General features: G+C 41.5%; 1 protein-coding gene across 1 annotated transcript in view; it reads left to right on the top strand.

The window, feature by feature from the left end:
- Positions 1–1,826: 1,826 nt before the first annotated feature.
- Positions 1,827–17,905, top strand: part of LCA5L (lebercilin LCA5 like) — a 37,860-nt gene continuing 21,781 nt past the window's right edge. The window contains exon 1 of the mRNA XM_024758249.1: positions 1,827–1,973. The gene's annotated coding sequence lies outside the window, so the exon portion shown is untranslated. The remainder of the gene's footprint in view (positions 1,974–17,905) is intronic.

Genomic DNA, 17,905 nt, shown 5'->3' with positions numbered 1-17,905 from the left:
ACAAACTGAAGGAAACATCTGCAGCATATACCATAGTCCGAGTTTTATAGGATGTCAAAAGTTCTAACAAATCAATTTTTACAGAGATGAACTCCAACTGAAAAAGTGGGCAAAAGGCAAATCACAAAATAAGTACAAATGATCACTGAAAGTACGACAAAAATGCCTATCCTTCCTAGAAATCAAAGTTGTGAAAAACTCAAAGTAAGGTGTCACTTTTTGACAATAACATGGGCGTACTTTTTTAATTTTTAAAATTCATTGATTTTATTTATTTATTTTTGGCTGCATTGAGTCTTCATTGCTGCACACAGGCTTTCTCTAGTTGTGGCGAGCGGGGGCTACTCTGTTGCAGCGCGTGGCCTTCTCATTGCGGTGGCTTCTCTTGTTGTGGAGCATGGGCTCTAGGTGTGTGTAGCTGTGGCACATGGGCTCAGTAGTTGTGGCGCACAGGCTTAGGTGCTCCGCGGCATGTGGGATCTTCCCGGACCAGGGCTTAAACCCGTGTCCCCTGCATCAGCAGGCGGACTCTCAACCACTGCGCCACCAGGGAAGCCCCTACATGGACATACATTTTTAAAAGAAATAAGATTATCCGCAAATGTGGATTAAGGATTGGAGACATTTGCCTGGAAGTCAAACTTTCGTATACCTTCAGAAAGCCTCAAAGTGGGATCTATCCTTTGATCCTTCAACTTCACATGTAGGAATTTATCCTAAGAAAACAGGCGGGGTGGCCCCTAGGATTCACCTACAAGGACATTCAACAGGGCATTGATACAATGGGAGGGTGAGGAGGGAAGAGGAAAAAAAGAAATAACGTTATTGATCGTTAATTATGCCTACGCATCACTGAAAAGTCCTATGCAATCACTAAGAATAGCCTATAGGGCTTCCCTGGTGGCGCAGTGGTTGGAAGTCTGACTGCCAATGCAGAGACACGGGTTCAAGCCCTGGTCTGGGAAGATCCCACATGCCGCGGAGCGGCTGGGCCCGTGAGCCACAACTGCTGAGCTTGCGCGTCTGGAGCCTGTGCTCCGCAACCAGAGAGGCCGCGGTAATGAGAGGCTCGCGCACCGCGATGAAAAGTGGCCCCCGCTAGCCGCAACTAGAGAAAGCCCTCGCACAGAAACGAAGACTTAACACAGCCATAAATAATTTTTTTTTTACAAAATCACCTATAATTTTTATAGGTGATTTTTACTTTTTCTTGGTACTTTCCTGTACATGGTAACTTCTCTACACCAAACATGCATTGCTTTGTGATCAGATTTTCTACCACCAAGAAATCCATCTTTATAAAGGTTAACAGAAGCGCTCTGCGCTTAGTCCACGGCCCTCCCAGGCTGGGAACCGGACATGTGCATCGGACTCAGATTCAAAACACCCGGTGCGCGGGCGAGAGCTACCGGGCGCGGGAAGGAACCGCGGGGTCAGCTCGCTCGGCCCGAGCGCGGCCAGGGCGTAGGCGGGATCCCGGGCGCCGAGGAGGGGCGGCTGGAGGCTTGTTTGCGCAAGTCTATGCAGGCAGCTAAGTTCACCCTCACGGAAGAGTCAGGCGAGGCTGCCTCACTACCCGACCCTGGACACCTAGCCCGGGCCAGAGACGCGGTCCGGGGTGCGCGTGCGCGCAGGCCTCGCGGCCCCGCCTCTCGTTCCTCTCCTCCTGGCCGGCCAGTCCCAGAAAGCCCCGCGCGCCGGTTTCCAGGGCGACGCGTCAGAGCCAGGAGGCCGCCAGGTTGGCGCTGCAGCGGCAGCCGCGCGGAGCAGGTAACAGACCCGCTGCCGCCGCGCCCCACAGCCGGAAGTCTCCGCCCTACCCCAGCCGAGCCTCCTGCTAAACTTTCTGAGCCTTCCAGTGTCGCCCGGTTCCTCAGCCTTGGCCCCTGCCCAGCTCGGGCCTCACTGCTTGGCTCTGGAGTTGGTAACGTAGGCGGGCCGTCAGGCCGCTTCCACCTGCAAAGCGCAGCCTGGTGAAGAGCGGCCCTCGGCGTCCTTCTTCCCAGTTCAGACACTGTGACTGCGCCCACGCAACACACTCACAAGCCCACGCTGGCCCGGGGACCCGCGACCCGCCCGCACGCGGACTGGCCGCTGGAGGCATTCGGGCAGGGGGCGGTCCCGGGTATGGCCCGGGTATGGCCCGGGGGCGGGGCCCGGCCAGTCACCTTACCCCGCCTTACAGCCCCGCCTTCTTCCTGACCCGCCACGCTGGGGCCGATTTCACCCCTTCACCAACTTGCAGGCTTTCGCCGACATCTTTCTTTTATATCTGAATCTGATACCTTAAGTTTTGCATCTGCCTGCATGCTTTTGCTTTGTTTTTTCCTTCTAACCTTAGCGCTGACATTTCCCTAATCCCCATCCCTGGGAAATCTGAATCCTTTGCAGTGTCTTCTGTGTTTTTGTCCCTCACCCGCTCAACTCAGCCTTGGAGCCCTCTGTCCACAATTTCCCGGTGGTGCTTTAACATTTCCTTGCCACACGTGTGCCAGCGGGTAAGTTTTCAGGCCAGTTTTTCACCGCCACACATGACCTCGAACTTTTTTTTTTTAATCTACCCTCACTTCCTAGGTGAATTCAGCCAGTCCCATAGGCTCAAAACCCATCTAAATGCGAGTGAACCCCACATGTGTATCTCCAGTCCTAACCCTCCTCTGAACTTCAGATGCATGTCTGCCTGCCCATATCTCTGCTTAGATGTCTAAGGCATCTCCAGCACAGCAAGTCCAGAACATTCCCGCAAACCTGCTCCTCCCGTGCTTTTACCCACTCCAGTTACTGGAAGCCATTCTCCCAAGTTGTCTGGGCATTAGTGTCCTCCTTGACTCCTGTTTCTCTCCCTCCCCACATTCAGTCTGTCAACACATCCTTCAGAACGTATCCAACGCCCACTGTCAGCACCCTGGTCCAGGCCTGGATTATTTCAGTAGCCTCCTAATTGGTCTCCCTGCCTCGAGTATAGACAGCCTTATGCTGTTTTCTTTTTCTGTGTTATTTCATGTGAGTAAGTTATTTTTGAAGGATATGAATTTTATACTTTCCATAGATAAAAATACAACATTTTTAGTATGCATTTTTGCGACTTTTAAACAAAGTAGACGAAGCTACGTAAGCACCTTACGATTAAGCTAAAAATTGAAAGATGCCCTTTAGCTTTCTGAGATATATGACAGTGTCTCTGGATAGATCTATGGCAAGAACTTTAAAACTGACTTTACGGAAGAATGAAAGAATTCTTCCAAGTGAGAAAAAAAGTCACGTAGGAATTTACGCTCTGTCTGTTCTGTATTCTTTCTTTTTTGGTTTTTTAGAGAAGCACCAAAAGAGGCAAATTGAAATGAAGACAAGTGAGCATTCCTACGCTGATCACTTTGATAGTAAGTACCTGGGCGCTGATACTCCAGTCAGAGTGAGGCAGTGATTGATATGACAGGTCCCTGCCCTCAGGGAGCTAATGGCCCCAGACACCTGTCCCCTTGCCAGTTGCAAACCCCCAGCTTCCGTTGTCCCTTCTTCCATCTAGTGAAACCCTGACGGACCAAAGTATAATGGTAGGGCAGCTGCAACTTGCAGAGGGTCTATAGGATGTTCCGCTCTCCAGCCTCTCCTTGTCCTGTCACTTCATAGAGGCTCTTAAAGGCACCTGAGGGGAATCTCCTCCATCTTCAGCTGCCACAACTGCAACCCCCCCACCCCGTGCTTTGGATCTCACCCCCTCCCACTTGCTGTCACTCTTGGCTGTCCATTCTCTCACCTGTGTCATCACCTCTGCCATCTTGACTGGCGCTTTCCCTCGGCTTTTAAACATGCTCAAGGGCTTCCCTGGTGGCGCAGTGGTTGGGAGTCCGCCTGCCGATGCAGGGGACGCGGGTCCTGCTCAAGACCTCCCATCACAAAAGAAACAGAAACAAACTCCCTTGACCTCAGTTCTCTTTCATTTTCCAGTTATTGCTCCATTTCTCATCCCCCTTGACAGGCAAACTTTGGTAAAGAATTGCCATGTTCAGTGTATGCACTCCCTGCCTCTCATTCCTCGACCCACTCCAGTCTGCCCTCCACTCTCATCTCTGCACTAAAACCACTCATCAGACGTTCCCGGCCACGTCTTGTTCAGTCTCTCAGCAGCACGTAAGTTTGACACTGCTGCTCCCCTCCCACTCGCAAAGCACTGTCTTCCCTGGGCTTCTGCACCCTCAGCCACGCCCAGCCTTCTGATCCTCCGGCCCCCATAGGTCCAGCTGCTGGGCAGCAGTGCCTCTTAGTACCTCTCAGACCCCTGCAACTCAACACGCGCGAGACCTGGCAGTCTCCCACCACCCCACCCACTGGGACCCCCTTGACCTTTTCCCTCACCCCAGCATCCAGTGGGTCACCAAGCCCTGGTGACATTGTCCCCTGTGCATCTTTCACATCATCACGGGTGCCTTGGTCCAAGCTCCCGCCTTCCTTCGTCCCGCCTCCTGCATCCGCTGCTCTCTGACTCTTCCCCTCTTCTGTTCTCCCCCGCTGCAGCCAGAGTCACCTCTTCGGGAGGCAGCGCAGATCATCCCTTCCCCAGCCTCTCTCTCTTTTGCTTACTGCTAGCTGGCTGTTCCTCTTGGATGAAAGATCCAGACCATAAACATGCCTTCCAGTGACCCTGCAGCTGTTCACCCCCCTGACCTCTGGAGCCCCATCTGGAACCGCTGGCCCTTGTCACGGGGCCCAGCCACAGGGGCCTCCTCTGCGCGCCAGCCCTGGCACTGCTTCTCTGCGCTCTTCTTCCTTCCCACCCTCCATTCCTCTTTGCACAGTCAATTCCCACTGACCCTGCATATCTCTACTTAGAATGCGCCGCTCTAGGGAAACTCCCAGGTCACTGTCTAGATCCGGCTTCTTTGCCATATATCCTCACAGAGTTGTAGCTCTTTCCTTTAAAACACTTAGAACAGTCACTGTTGTGATTATTTTATTACCGACGTGTTAACTCCACGAAAACAGACACGTTTCTGTGTTCATTATATCCTCCACACCTCACACAGCTCCTGGCACATGGTATGCACTCAGATGTGTGTTGAAAGAATGAATGAAACGGACATTCGAATGTGTAACATCAAATGTGGGATATTTTCATAGAATTTTATTAAAATAGACAGTGAAAATTCTAGTAAAAAGGAATCAGGTCAACACTGTAAATTAAAAAGAAATGTGGCAGTGGCCGGGAGGGGGCGCTAAAAGTTCACGCGTCTGTGCATGTAGCCCTAGAGTGTGGGCTCTTCCTGTAGCCCATGCAGGAGCTGCATTTGCCGCCACCTGGTGGGAGCAGAGAGGCACAGCTTCTAACCCTGGAGGCGCTGCCTTGGGAAGCTGAGTCTGGTGATGAATTTGAGCTCTTTGTTAAAAATCAATTAAATATATAAAATTGTTAAATAACCAAAACCTACATAACTTGTCTATAACCATCCAAAGCTTGAATGGCACAAGTCCATGTTATCCAATAAAGCCTGAGATTTCTGATGTATATAGGTATAATTGATGGACTTTCATGCCGGACTAAACCTTAAACGTCATTGAAAACAGCAAATTTCGTACATTAAACCATTGAGGCCAGGCAGCTAGCTAGTACTGGCGGAGCTGGAACTATAACTCAGACGTCTCGCCACACAAGCCTTTTTCCTTCTGTAGCATACTTCCTCTCTTCTTAATTCCAGTGTTCATTCTTTTCTTTTTTCGGCTGCGTTGGGTCTTCCTTGCTGCGCGTGGGTTTTCCCTAGTTGTGGAGAGCAGGGGCTACTCTTCGTTGCGGTGCGTGGGCTTCTCATTGCGGTGGCTTCTCTTGTTGCGGAGCACGTGCTTTAGGCACGCGGGCTTCAGTACTTGTGGCTCATGGGCTTCAGTAGTTGTGGCTTGCAGGCTCTAGAGCACGGGCTCAGTAGTTATGGCGCACGGGCTTAGCTGCTCCATGGCATGTGGGATCTTCCCAGACCAGGGATCGAGCCCATGTCCCCTGCATTGGCAGGCAGATTCTTAACCACTACGCCACCAGGGAAGTCCCCCAGTGTTCATTCTTAAACTTCCTTTCTTCAATATTAGAGCAACCACATTTCTGAAGCCACAAATTGGGACACATCATCTTAAAAGTGGACACAGTGTTAGAAATTGTGTTCTTGAAAGCCTTGAGGTATGTGATCATCTTGCCTATTTTTATAACTATTTTTATAAGCTAAGGGAAGAGCTTTTCTGGTACTTAACATTCTGCTGAACTTTAAGTCAAAGAGTTCAGGCCTTTTGTTTTGTAGGAAGACCCTCAACCTGGGTCTGGTCGGTGTCTCCCCCTGACCTGACTCAGGCCTGATCCTGGCAGGGAGACCACAGGGATGACCCTGTGCTCTTCTCAGTTTCCAGGAGGCACATGAGGTCCACCTGTCCCACTGGTGGTGCGGGCCTTGCTGACCTGGTGATGGTCAAGGTGTCTGCCAGGTTTCTCCACAAAGCCACCCTCTTTCCTTTTGTATTTGATTAGTATTATGCCAGATCCTGTTCTTTATCGGACTTATGTTCACTGGCCTTTAGCATCCACTGACAAGTCCTGCCTGTTTCAACTACCTCTCTGATAGCCATCAAACAGTCACTGTCCCTTTCAACCATTCCTTGTACATTTATTAGCTGTCATTCTACCATAAGGAAGAGCTTTCTCTTCCTTTCTCTGTTTATTTATTCATTTGTATTAGTATGGACTCATGGATTCCTATCTTATTTAATAGGTTGTCATCTTATTTCATCCTTATTTATTTTGATGCTCAAATTGTCCTAGATTTGATCAGTGAAAACTTCAAGTTGGCTTCTGTGTCCTTTTTCACATACCAGCTTTATCTTGTACTTTGCCTGCCCCAAGCCTGGAATCATCCATTTCTCTGAGGAACCCTAATTCCCTTTAGGAGAGAATGGTATTTAGTGGAGAATGTTGCTCAGCGTACTTATTGTTACCGGGGTGTCATTGCTTCTAGGCCTTCAGCAGAGTTAGGAAAATTACCCCCACACGCACGCGCATACACACACACACATGCATGCACATACATGCACATAGATTGGTAACTAGCTATCCTCGTGTATGTGTGTGTGTATATATATATAGTATATATAAAATATGTGTGTATATATATATTAGCCCAATATTCCCTATTCTAATCGAACACCTCAGAGTTATTTCTAGACGTCCCCCTTTCTATGTAAGTAAAATCCTTTCAGGCAGAAATAAACTTGTCTTCTATGATTCTAAATATATTTATTTATTTCCTCAATTATCTTGTTTGCTCTGTGTAATTAACTTCCTGATCTTGCCGCTACCTGTCACCTTTTGTCACCCACCCACCCACACTTCTCCTCCCCACCCTGCCCTCTCAGCCTGCGGGCATGCCTCCACCGACGCCCCTGAGCAAGGGCCAGCCTTCTTGCTCTTTAAAATCCCCGTCCTGAGTGCTTGATAAGGGAGTTTGCTCGTTTCTCCAGCTAGTTTTTCCGAGAAACCATCCCACCAGCTCCCCAGAGTTGGTGATCTTTCTCCTAGGTGTAGTCCAAGGTATAGCAAGACGGTTTTGAGAGCGTTAAGTTATTTCCCCAAAGCATGTGAAGTCATCCTCTTCATTGACTTCTTGAACTTGATAATAGTATGTTTCATTTACATTTTAATAGCCTGCTTTTAGTCTCATTTTGATTTATGATGTTTTTCATGATAACTTCTATTAGTCTCCTGTTGCTCCTCTAACAAATACCACAAACTCTGGCTTAAAACAACACAGATTTATTCTCTTATAGTTCTGGAGGTCCGAAGTCTGAAGTGAGCCTCATAAGGCTAAAAATTAAGATATCAGCAGGGTTGCTCCCTTCCAGGGATTCCCGGGGAGAATCCATTCCCTTGCCTCTTAACAGCTTCTAGAACAGCCAGTATTTGGCCTGCGACCCCCTTCCAACACCCTCAAAGCCAGCAGGAAAACATCTGTCTCTGCCTCTTCCTCCCTCATCACACTGCTATCTTCTGACTGACTCCCCCTGTGTAACTCTTATAAAGGTTTTTGTAATTGTATCAGGCCCACATGGATAAACCAGGATAATTCAGGATAATCTCCCCACCTCAATCAATATCCTTCAAGTGGTCATCTGCAAAGTTCCTTTTGCTCTATGCAGTTATCACATTGTGTTCACAGGTCCTGGGGATTCACAGTTTCTAAGAATTAAGATGTGGACATCCTTCGGGGCAGGGGGCAGTATTCAGCCTAACACAGTTATGGCTTAAATCTTAAAACTAGGATTTTAACTCCTTTCTTTATGGCAGGTGATGAGCAACATGTAGACAATGATTAGGAACATGACTTGGAGATCTTTGCATATCCACACATACAGAGATATATTTCAGTCTTTTATTTATTTATTTATTTATTTATTTATTTGCTGTACGCGGGCCTCTCACTGTTGCAGCCTCTCCCGTTGCGGAGCACAGGCTCCGGACGCGCAGGCTCAGCGGCCATGGCTCACGGGCCCAGCTGCTCCGCGGCATGTTGGATCTTCCCAGACCAGGGCACGAACCCGTGTCCCCTGCATCAGCAGGCGGACTCTCAACCACTGCGCCACCAGGGAAGCCCCAGTCTTTTATTTTTTTTAAACCATGCAATGTCAGCATTACTATTAATCATGGGTACAATAACAACGTTTCATCCAATTTTTTAATTTTTGCCATTCTGACAGGTGAAATTGGAATCTAATTCTTTTAATTGGCATTTCATTAATTAAGAGCAAGCTTGAAAAACATTTTATATATATTTTTGGTTGTCTATGTTGCTGTAATGTGCTTGTTCTGTAATGTGTTCATACCCTTTGCCCATTTTACTTATGGAGTATCATAAGAGTTCTTTGTAAGTTAAGGAATTAGCTCTTTGTCATATGTGTTGAAAATAGTTTTCTCAGTTTCTGAAGTGCCTTTTAACATTATGATTTTTTTTTTGTTATAGGAAGTTTTAAATTTTTATATATGCATCCAAAATAGGAGCACTTAAATACATAACAGAAAAAAAGGGAGAAATTGACAGCAGCACAATAATAACAGGGGACATCAACACTCCACTTACATTGATGGACAGATCAGACAGAACATCAGTACGGAAGTTCTGGCTTTAAATGACATATTAGAACACATATAGAGAGAGAGAGATTTTTTTTTTTCCGGGGGGTGCTTTTTCCATCCAAAAGCAGCAGAATACACATTCTTTTCACGTGCACATGGGACATTCTTCAGGACAGATTACATACTAGGCTACAAAACAAGTCTCAGTAAATTTAAGAATATTGAAATATATCAAGCATCTTTTCTGACTGCAATGCTATGAGACTAGAAATCAACTGCAAGGAGAAAAAAAAAGACGGCAAAGAAACAAACACATGGAGGCTAATTAATATGCTACTAAACAACCAATGGATCACTGAAGAAATCAAATCAGATATAAAAAAAATACCTGGAGACAAGTGAAAGCAAGAACACAAGGATCCAAAATCCATGGGATGCAGCAAAAGCAGTTCTAAGAGGGAAGCTTATAGCAGTACAAGCTTACCTCAGGAAACAAGAAAATCTCATATAAACAACCTAACCTAACATCTAAAGGAACTAGAGAAAGAAGAACAAACAAGACCCAAAGTTAGTAGAAGGAAAGAAATCATTAAGATCAGAGCAGAAATAAATAGAGGCTAAAAAACAATAGAAAAGATCAATGAAACTAAGAGCTGGTTCTCTGAAAAGATACACAAAATTGATAAAACTTTAGCCAGGCTCATCAGAAAAAAAAAAAAAAAGAGGGCCCAAATCAATAAAATCAGAAATGAAAAAGAAGTTACAACTGACACCACAGAAAAACAAAGGATCATAAAAGATTACTATGACCAACTATATCCCAATAAAATGAACAACCTAGAAAAAAATGGACAAATTCCTAGAAATGTACAGTTTCCCAAGACTGAACCAGGAAGAAATAGAAAATAGGAACAGACCAATTACAATTTCATTAGTAATGAAATTGAATCAGAAATAATAATAATTTTTTAAAAACTTTCAACAAACTAAAGTCCAGGACCAGATGGCTTCACAGGTGAATTCTACCAAACATTAGAGAAGAGTTAACACCTATCCTTCTCAAACTATTCCAAAAAAATTGCAGAGGAAGGAATGTTTCTGAACTCATTTTACAAGGCCAGCACCACCCTGATATCAAAACCAGACAAAGATATCACCAAAAAAAAAAACATTATAGGCCAATATCACTGATGAACATAGATGCAAAAATGCTCAACAAAATATTAGCAAACCATATCCAACAATACATTAAAAGGGTCATACAGGGCTTCCCTGGTGGCGCAGTGGTTGAGAGTCTGCCTGTCGATGCAGGGGACATGGGTTCGTGCCCCGGTCCCAAAAAAAAAAAAAAAAAAAAAGGGTCATACACCATTATCAAGCAGGATTTATCCCAGGGATGCAAGGATGATTCAATATCTGCAAATCAATCAATCACTGTGATACACCACATTAACAAATTGAAGAATAAATACCATATGACCATCTCAGTAGATGCAGAAAAAGCTTTTGACAAAAGCTAACATCCACTTATGATCAAAAATAACAAAACACTCCAGAGAGTGAGTATAGAGACCCAACATAATAAATGCTATATATGACATAATAAATGATATATATATATATATATATATATATATAAATATATGTATATATATACAGTCCACAGCTAACATCATACTCAATGATGAAAAGCTGAAAGCATTTCTCCTAAGATCAGGAACCAGACAAGGATGCCCACTCTCACCACTTTTATTCAACATAGTGTTGGAAGTCCTAGCCACAGCAATCGGACAAGAAAAAGAAATAAAAGGAATCCAAATTGGAAAGGAAGCAGTAAAACTGTCACTGTTTGCAGATGACATGATACTATACATAGAAAATCCTAAAGACACCACCAAAAAACTCCTGGAACTCATCGATCAATAAAGTTGAAGGATACAAAATTAATATAGAGAAATCTGTTGCATTTCTATACACTAACAACAAGCTATCAGAAAAAGAAATTAAGGAAACAGTCCCGTCTACCATCACATTAAAAAGAATAAAATACCTAGGAATAAACCTACCTAAGGAGGTAGAAGACCTGTACTTGGAAAACTATAAGACACCAATTAAATATACTGAAGATGACATAAACAGATGGAAAGATATACTGTGTTCATGGATTGGAAGAATTAATATTGTCAAAATAACCGTCCTACCAAAGGCAATCTACAGATTCAATGCAATCCCTAGCAAAATACCAAGGACACTTTTTACAGAACTAGAACAAATAATTTTAAAATTTGTATGGAGGCACAAAAGACCCCAAATACCCAAAACAATCTTGAGAAAGAACAGAGCTGGTGGTATCACATTCCCTGACTTCAGACTATACTACAAAGCTACATTAATCAAAACAGTATGGTACTGGCACAAAAACAGCCACATAGATCAATGGAACAGAATAGAGAGCCCAGAAATAAAACCATGCACTTATGGTCAACTAATCTAACACAGAGGAGGCAAGAACATACCATGGAGAAAAGATAGCCTCTTCAATAAGTAGTGCTGGGAAAACTGGACTGCTCCATGTAAAAGAATGAAATTAGAGCATATTCTAACACCATATACAAGAATAAGCTCAAGGGTACACTAATATGTATAAAACAGATAAGTAATAAGAACCTGCTGTATAAAAAAATAAATAAAATTTTAAAAATAAATAAATAAACTGAAGGGACTTCCCTGGTGGTCCAGTGGTAAAGAATCTGCCTTCCAATGCAGGAGACATGGGTTTGATCCCTGGTTAGGGAACTAAGATCCCACATGCTGTGGGACAACTAAGCCTAGGCACCACAACTACTGAGCCCACACAACTCAACTAGAGAAATTTTGTGCCACAAACTACAGAGCCCATGTGCTCTCAAGCCTGCACGCCACAACTAGAGAAGAGACGGCAAAGAAACAAACACATGGAGGCTAAATAATATGCTACTAAACAACCAATGGATCACTGAAGAAATCAAATCAGATATAAAAAAAATACCTGGAGACAAATGAAAGCAAGAACACAATGAAAGATCCTGCATGCCTTGACAAAGATCCCATGTGCCAAAACTAAGACCCAACACAGCCAAATAAATAAATAAATAACAAATAAATCTTTAAAAAAATAATAAAAATAAACTCAAAATGGATTAAAGACCTAAATGCAAGACTGGAAACCATAAAACTCCTAGAAGAAAACATAGGTGGGATGCTTTTCTTTTTTTGACCGCACCATGCAGCATGTGAGATCTTAGTTCCTGGACCAGGGATCAAATCTATGCCCCCCTGTAGGAAGTGCGGAGTCTTAACTACTGGACCACCAAGAAGTCCAGGTGGGACACTCTGACATAAATTGTAGCAATATTTTTTTTTGATCTGTCTCCTAAGGCAAAGGAAACACAAACAAGAATAAACAAGCAGGACCTAATTAAACTTAAAAGCTTATGCACAGCCAGGGAAGCCACTGACAAAACAAGAAGACAACCTACGGACTGGGAGAAAATATAGGCAAATGATATAACCTATAAGGGGTTATTATCCAAAATATATAAACAGCTTATACAACTCAATGTCAGAAAAACAAACAACCCCATTATAAAATGGGCAAAAGATCTGAATAGACATTTCTTCAAAGGAGATATACAAATGGCCAAAAGGCACATGAAAGATGCTCAACATCATTAATCACCTGAGAAATGCAAATCAAAACCACAATGAGATATCACCTCATGCCTGTTAGAATGGCTATGATCAAAAAGACCATAAATAATAACAAATGTTGGGGAGGATGTGGAGGAAAGGGAGTCCTTGTGCACAGCTGATAAAAATGCAGGTTGGTGCAGCCACTGTGGAAAACAGTATGGAATTTCCTCAAAAAACAAAAAATAGAACTACCACATGACCCAGCAATTCTACTCCTGGGTATATATCTGAAGAGAATGAAAACATTGATTCAAAAACATATATGCACCACAATGTTCATAGCAGCACTATGTACAATAGCCAAGATTTGGATGCAACTTAAGTGTCCATTACCAAATGAATGGATAAAGAAGATGTGGTATATATGTGTGTGTGTACACACACACACACACACACACACACACACACATACATATACATATACATGGAATACTACTTAGTCATAAAAAAATAATGAAATATTGCCATTTGCAACAACATGGATGGACTTGGAGGTTTTCATGCTAAGTAAAAAATAGACAAATATTGTATGGTATCACTTATATGTGGAATCTAAAAAATAAACTAGTAAATGTAACAAAAAAGAAACAGACTCACAGATATAGAGAACAAACTAGTGGTTATGAGTGAGGAGAGGGAGTGGAGAAGGGACAAGAGAAGTGTAGGTGATAAGTACAAATTATCGTGTATAAAATAAATAACCTACAAGGCTATATTGTACAGCACAGGGAATATAGCCAAAACTTTATAATAACTATAAATGCAGTATAACCTTTAAAAATTGTGAGAATCACTGTGTTGTACACATGAAACATATAATATTGTAAATCAACTATACCTGAATAAAAAAACTTTTTAAAAATTTTATGCAGCCATTTTTACTAATTGTTTCCTTTGTGGTTTGTGAGCTTTATTTCTTACCACACTGCATGTTTTCTTTTAAGATTTGTTTTCAACATTTACATTTTTAATTCATCTAATATTTAAGTGTAAGAAATGTAATAAGAATTCACTTTTGTTCTGATTTCCAGACAGATGTCTAGCCTGTTGCCCCACACCATCATTTCTTGGAAGTCTGCTTTTCTCCACCTTTATCTTATACTAGGTTTCCATATGTATTTGGTTCTGTTTCTGAACTCTTTATTACATTATATTGCTCTGTCTATTCAAGCACTATTATCAGGCTCTTTTAATGACTATAGCTTTATATCACAATATCTGATAGAGGTAGTCCCTTCTCATCATTTTTTTAAAATCCTTTTGTTCTCATGTATTTTTCATATTCATAATTATATGAATTTAGTATGATCTTGTCACATTTCCAAAAAAACTACTCTTGACATTTTTACTAGGAATACTGTGATTATGTACATTAAATTAGGGAGAATTTACATCTTTATCACCTTGGTCCTTCTTATATAAGAACACTATATGTCTTTCCAATTACATAAATCTTCTTTTATTTCTTTCAGTAGTTTAAAAGTTTTTTTCATATTATTTGTATTAAACCTGTATCAGATGTTTTAAATTTTTAGCTGATATATAGTAAATGGGATATTTTCATCTATTTTCCAAGTCATTTCAGTTAACATATAGAAAAGATTGATTTTTATATCCATTTAATAGCCAATAGTTTTATTGAATTCCCTTTATTTTATACTGTTGTATGGGGTTTTATAAGTTTAAAATCATGTTACCTGCACATAATAAATGATTTGCCATTTCTTTTCCAATATTTATACATGTTATTTCTTTCTCATGTCTAATTTCATTGGCTAGTACCTCCAGAGCAATATTAATTAGCAGAAGTGATTGTTGACATCTTTATCTAAATCCTTACAGCAATGTAAAATTAATGGTTCACTGTTAAGCATGAGATTAGTTTCTGGTTTGAGATATGTATTAATATTTCTTTATCATATTGGGAAAGCATTCATTTAGGGCATTTTGAGTTGAGTCAGCACTAGTGAGAAGTTTTTCAGGAGTAATGGATATGGAGAAAGGACTTAAGAAGCATAGAGGCACCCTGAACATTCATTTATTTAGTCAATCTTTATTGAACATATTATTTCCCAGGAACTCCTCTAGGCACAGGGGATACAGCAGAAGACAAAACAGTCAAAAATACTGCCATTATGAAGCATACAATTTAATTGAGAAGTCAGGCAACAAATCAGATGAATAAGTAAAATATGTATGACATTAGACTAGTGATATGTTCTAAGAGGAAATATAAAGTGGGAAAGAGAATAGGAAGTGTTGAGAATGGCTGAGAAAAGAGGGAAAACTTGTAAGTCAAACTACCGTTTCCCATGAAGCAGGACTGAGAATACATTTAAGAATACAGTTACCTACCCACACAATAATTTGGGTTGGTAAACATAGCCGTAACCACTTTTTGAAAACTAAATGGTCCCTATAAATTAATTATAACTTCACTACAGAATATTTACCTTTAAGAATTAGGATTTTCTGGTTGTAATAAAAGCCAAGAATCTGACAATTTGTGAGATAGATTGTTGAGTCAGAAGGTTACATTTCAGTACATAATACTAAAGTCTATCAATATCAGTGCTTCTAAGATAAGATCCAGTGCCCACCAGTAGTACCTGCTGCTTTCAGGCAAGTAACACATAATCCAAAAACTTTCATTATTCATGTTCAAATTTTTATTAGAAAGAAAGAACAGGCAGGTGGGCCCCACCATCTTTTGTTTTGTGCCCCAAATTTTGAGACGCACTGCTCTGCTGTGGCCCCTTCAAATCTTATTTCAGCAGGACTGTCTGATAACTACAACCAAGAATTTCCCAATCAACTGCCAATAACTGATTCACTTTGATAGAGAGAAAGCCTTATAGTGTGTGAAGTATAAAGCAATCCATATGCAAATGAATATATATAAATTAATACTGGTTCAAAACTTTTAATTTCCAATTATATAAATGTTTATTGATGAGCTCTTAACATTTGCCTTTTGTAATATCATTCTAGGTTTTTTGAAATGTATTATTTTCTTTTTTTAATATAAATGTATTTATCTGTTTATTTATTTAATTTTGGCTGCATTGAGTTTTCGTTGCTGCACGCGGGCCTTCTCTAGTTGCGGCGAGCGGGGGCTACTCTTCGTTGCGGTGTGCGGGCTTCCCATTGCAGTGGCTTCTCTTGTTGTGGAGCACGGGCTCTAGGCACGTGGGCTTCAGTAGCTGTGGCTCGCAGGCTCAGTAGTTATGGCTCACAGGCTCTAGAGCGCAGGCTCAGTAGTTGTGGCACACTGGGCTTAGTTGCTCCAAGGCATGTGGGGTCTTCCCAGATGAGGGTTTGAACCTGTGTCCCCTGCATTGGCACGCGGATTCTTAACCCACTGAGCCACCAGGGACGTCCCTGAAATATATTATTTTCTTAGAAATAGACCAAAGAATGTCAGAAAACACTACCCTGGAAACTTCATAAATATTACAGTGTGAAGAACCCTCCGCTCAGGACACAAAGTTGATTGCTCATACATCTTAGGAACATTTGGTAAAGAACGGCAGATACGCATTAATTCATTTTAAAACATTTTTGCATGTGTTTAGTTTTTGGTCCACCTTGTTGTAAAAGTAGAATTGAAGGCAACTACACAACACTGTAGGATTCAGAATTATTCAGATGTATATCTCGATCTTGAACATTCTCATTTCTCATTCTATAATTAAATGAATGTGATATACAAACTGACTGTATTTATAAGCAGACATCCCTCTTCACCACGGTGCATTCCAGAAAAAACATATCATCAACAGGGTCACATTTTTCCATTAGGTTTTTAACTGTGGGCTGTATTCCTGAGTCATACACAACAGCAAAGAAACTACTATAAACTCTATAATGATAGCAATATAGTGAAATTATGCTTCAAATGCAATAAAATGGGCACTGTTATACTGTAAACACTAATTGTTTAAAATATAAATGGTGCCAAAAATCTGAACTATACACTATCATAAATTTGATATCAAAAACTGGTATGGTAACTATATAGTGAGCATTAATTACATAATTACTAACTTTATTTTCAAATCCTTGAAGGCAGAGTTTGCCTTTTTCCTAACCCCAGTGCCTGGCAGACACTAAATAAATGACTTTTGACTGAACATTTTAAATTAATTAATTAATCAATTAATTAAAAGGAACATTAAGGAAATAAAAGGAATCCAAATCAGAAAAGAAGAAGGAAAGCTGTCACTGTTTGCAGATGACATGATACTATACATAGAGAAACCTAAAGATGCTACCAGAAAACTACTAGAGCTAATCAATGAATTTGGTAAACTAGCAGGATACAAAATTAATGCACAGAAATCTCTGGCCTTCCTGTACACTAGTGATGAAAAATCTGAAAGTGAAATTAAGAAAATACTCCCATTTACCATTGCAACAAAAAGAATAAAATATCTAGGAATAAACCTACCTACAGAGAAAAAAGACTTGAAATTGAGTTATTTGTAGTGAGGTGGATGGACCTAGAGTCTGTCATACAGTAAGTCAGAAAGACAAATACCGTATGCTAATACATATATATGGAATCTAAGAAAAAAAAAATGTCATGAAGAACCTAGGGGCAATCAATTATACTCCAATAAAGATGTAAAAAAAAAAAAAGTAAATAAATAGTCATCTTTCTCCCAGCTCTTCAGTTCCAAAAAAAAAAAGGAACATTAGATGGTTTGCTTAAAGCCTAGATTTTTAAATAATACACCACATAATCAGAAATCCATCTATGTGGAGCCTGCTTACATTTTTTATTGATAACAATGTGGTGTAGCCTACTTATATTAATACAAATATACTCTAAAACAGTTTAATCAACTTAAAGGTAGTTATAGGCCTGATACTAGTCCTCTATCAATTTTTAACAGATCAATGAGAAAACTACCATTTAACAGACTGAATATTCCAGAGAGCTGCTTAATATGTGCTTTCAAGGTACATGCTGACTAGGAATAGCCAAAAATCAAAATTGGGGGGCTTCCCTGGTGGCGCAGTGGTTGAGAGTCCGCCTGCCGATGCAGGGGACGCAGGTTCGTGCCCCGG

This window comes from Neophocaena asiaeorientalis, unplaced genomic scaffold (assembly GCF_003031525.2).
Source record: "Neophocaena asiaeorientalis asiaeorientalis breed wild unplaced genomic scaffold, Neophocaena_asiaeorientalis_V1.1 scaffold45, whole genome shotgun sequence".
Taxonomy (NCBI): domain Eukaryota; kingdom Metazoa; phylum Chordata; class Mammalia; order Artiodactyla; family Phocoenidae; genus Neophocaena; species Neophocaena asiaeorientalis.
Note: the sequence above shows the minus strand (reverse complement) of the source record. Positions and strands in the feature narration are given on the sequence as shown.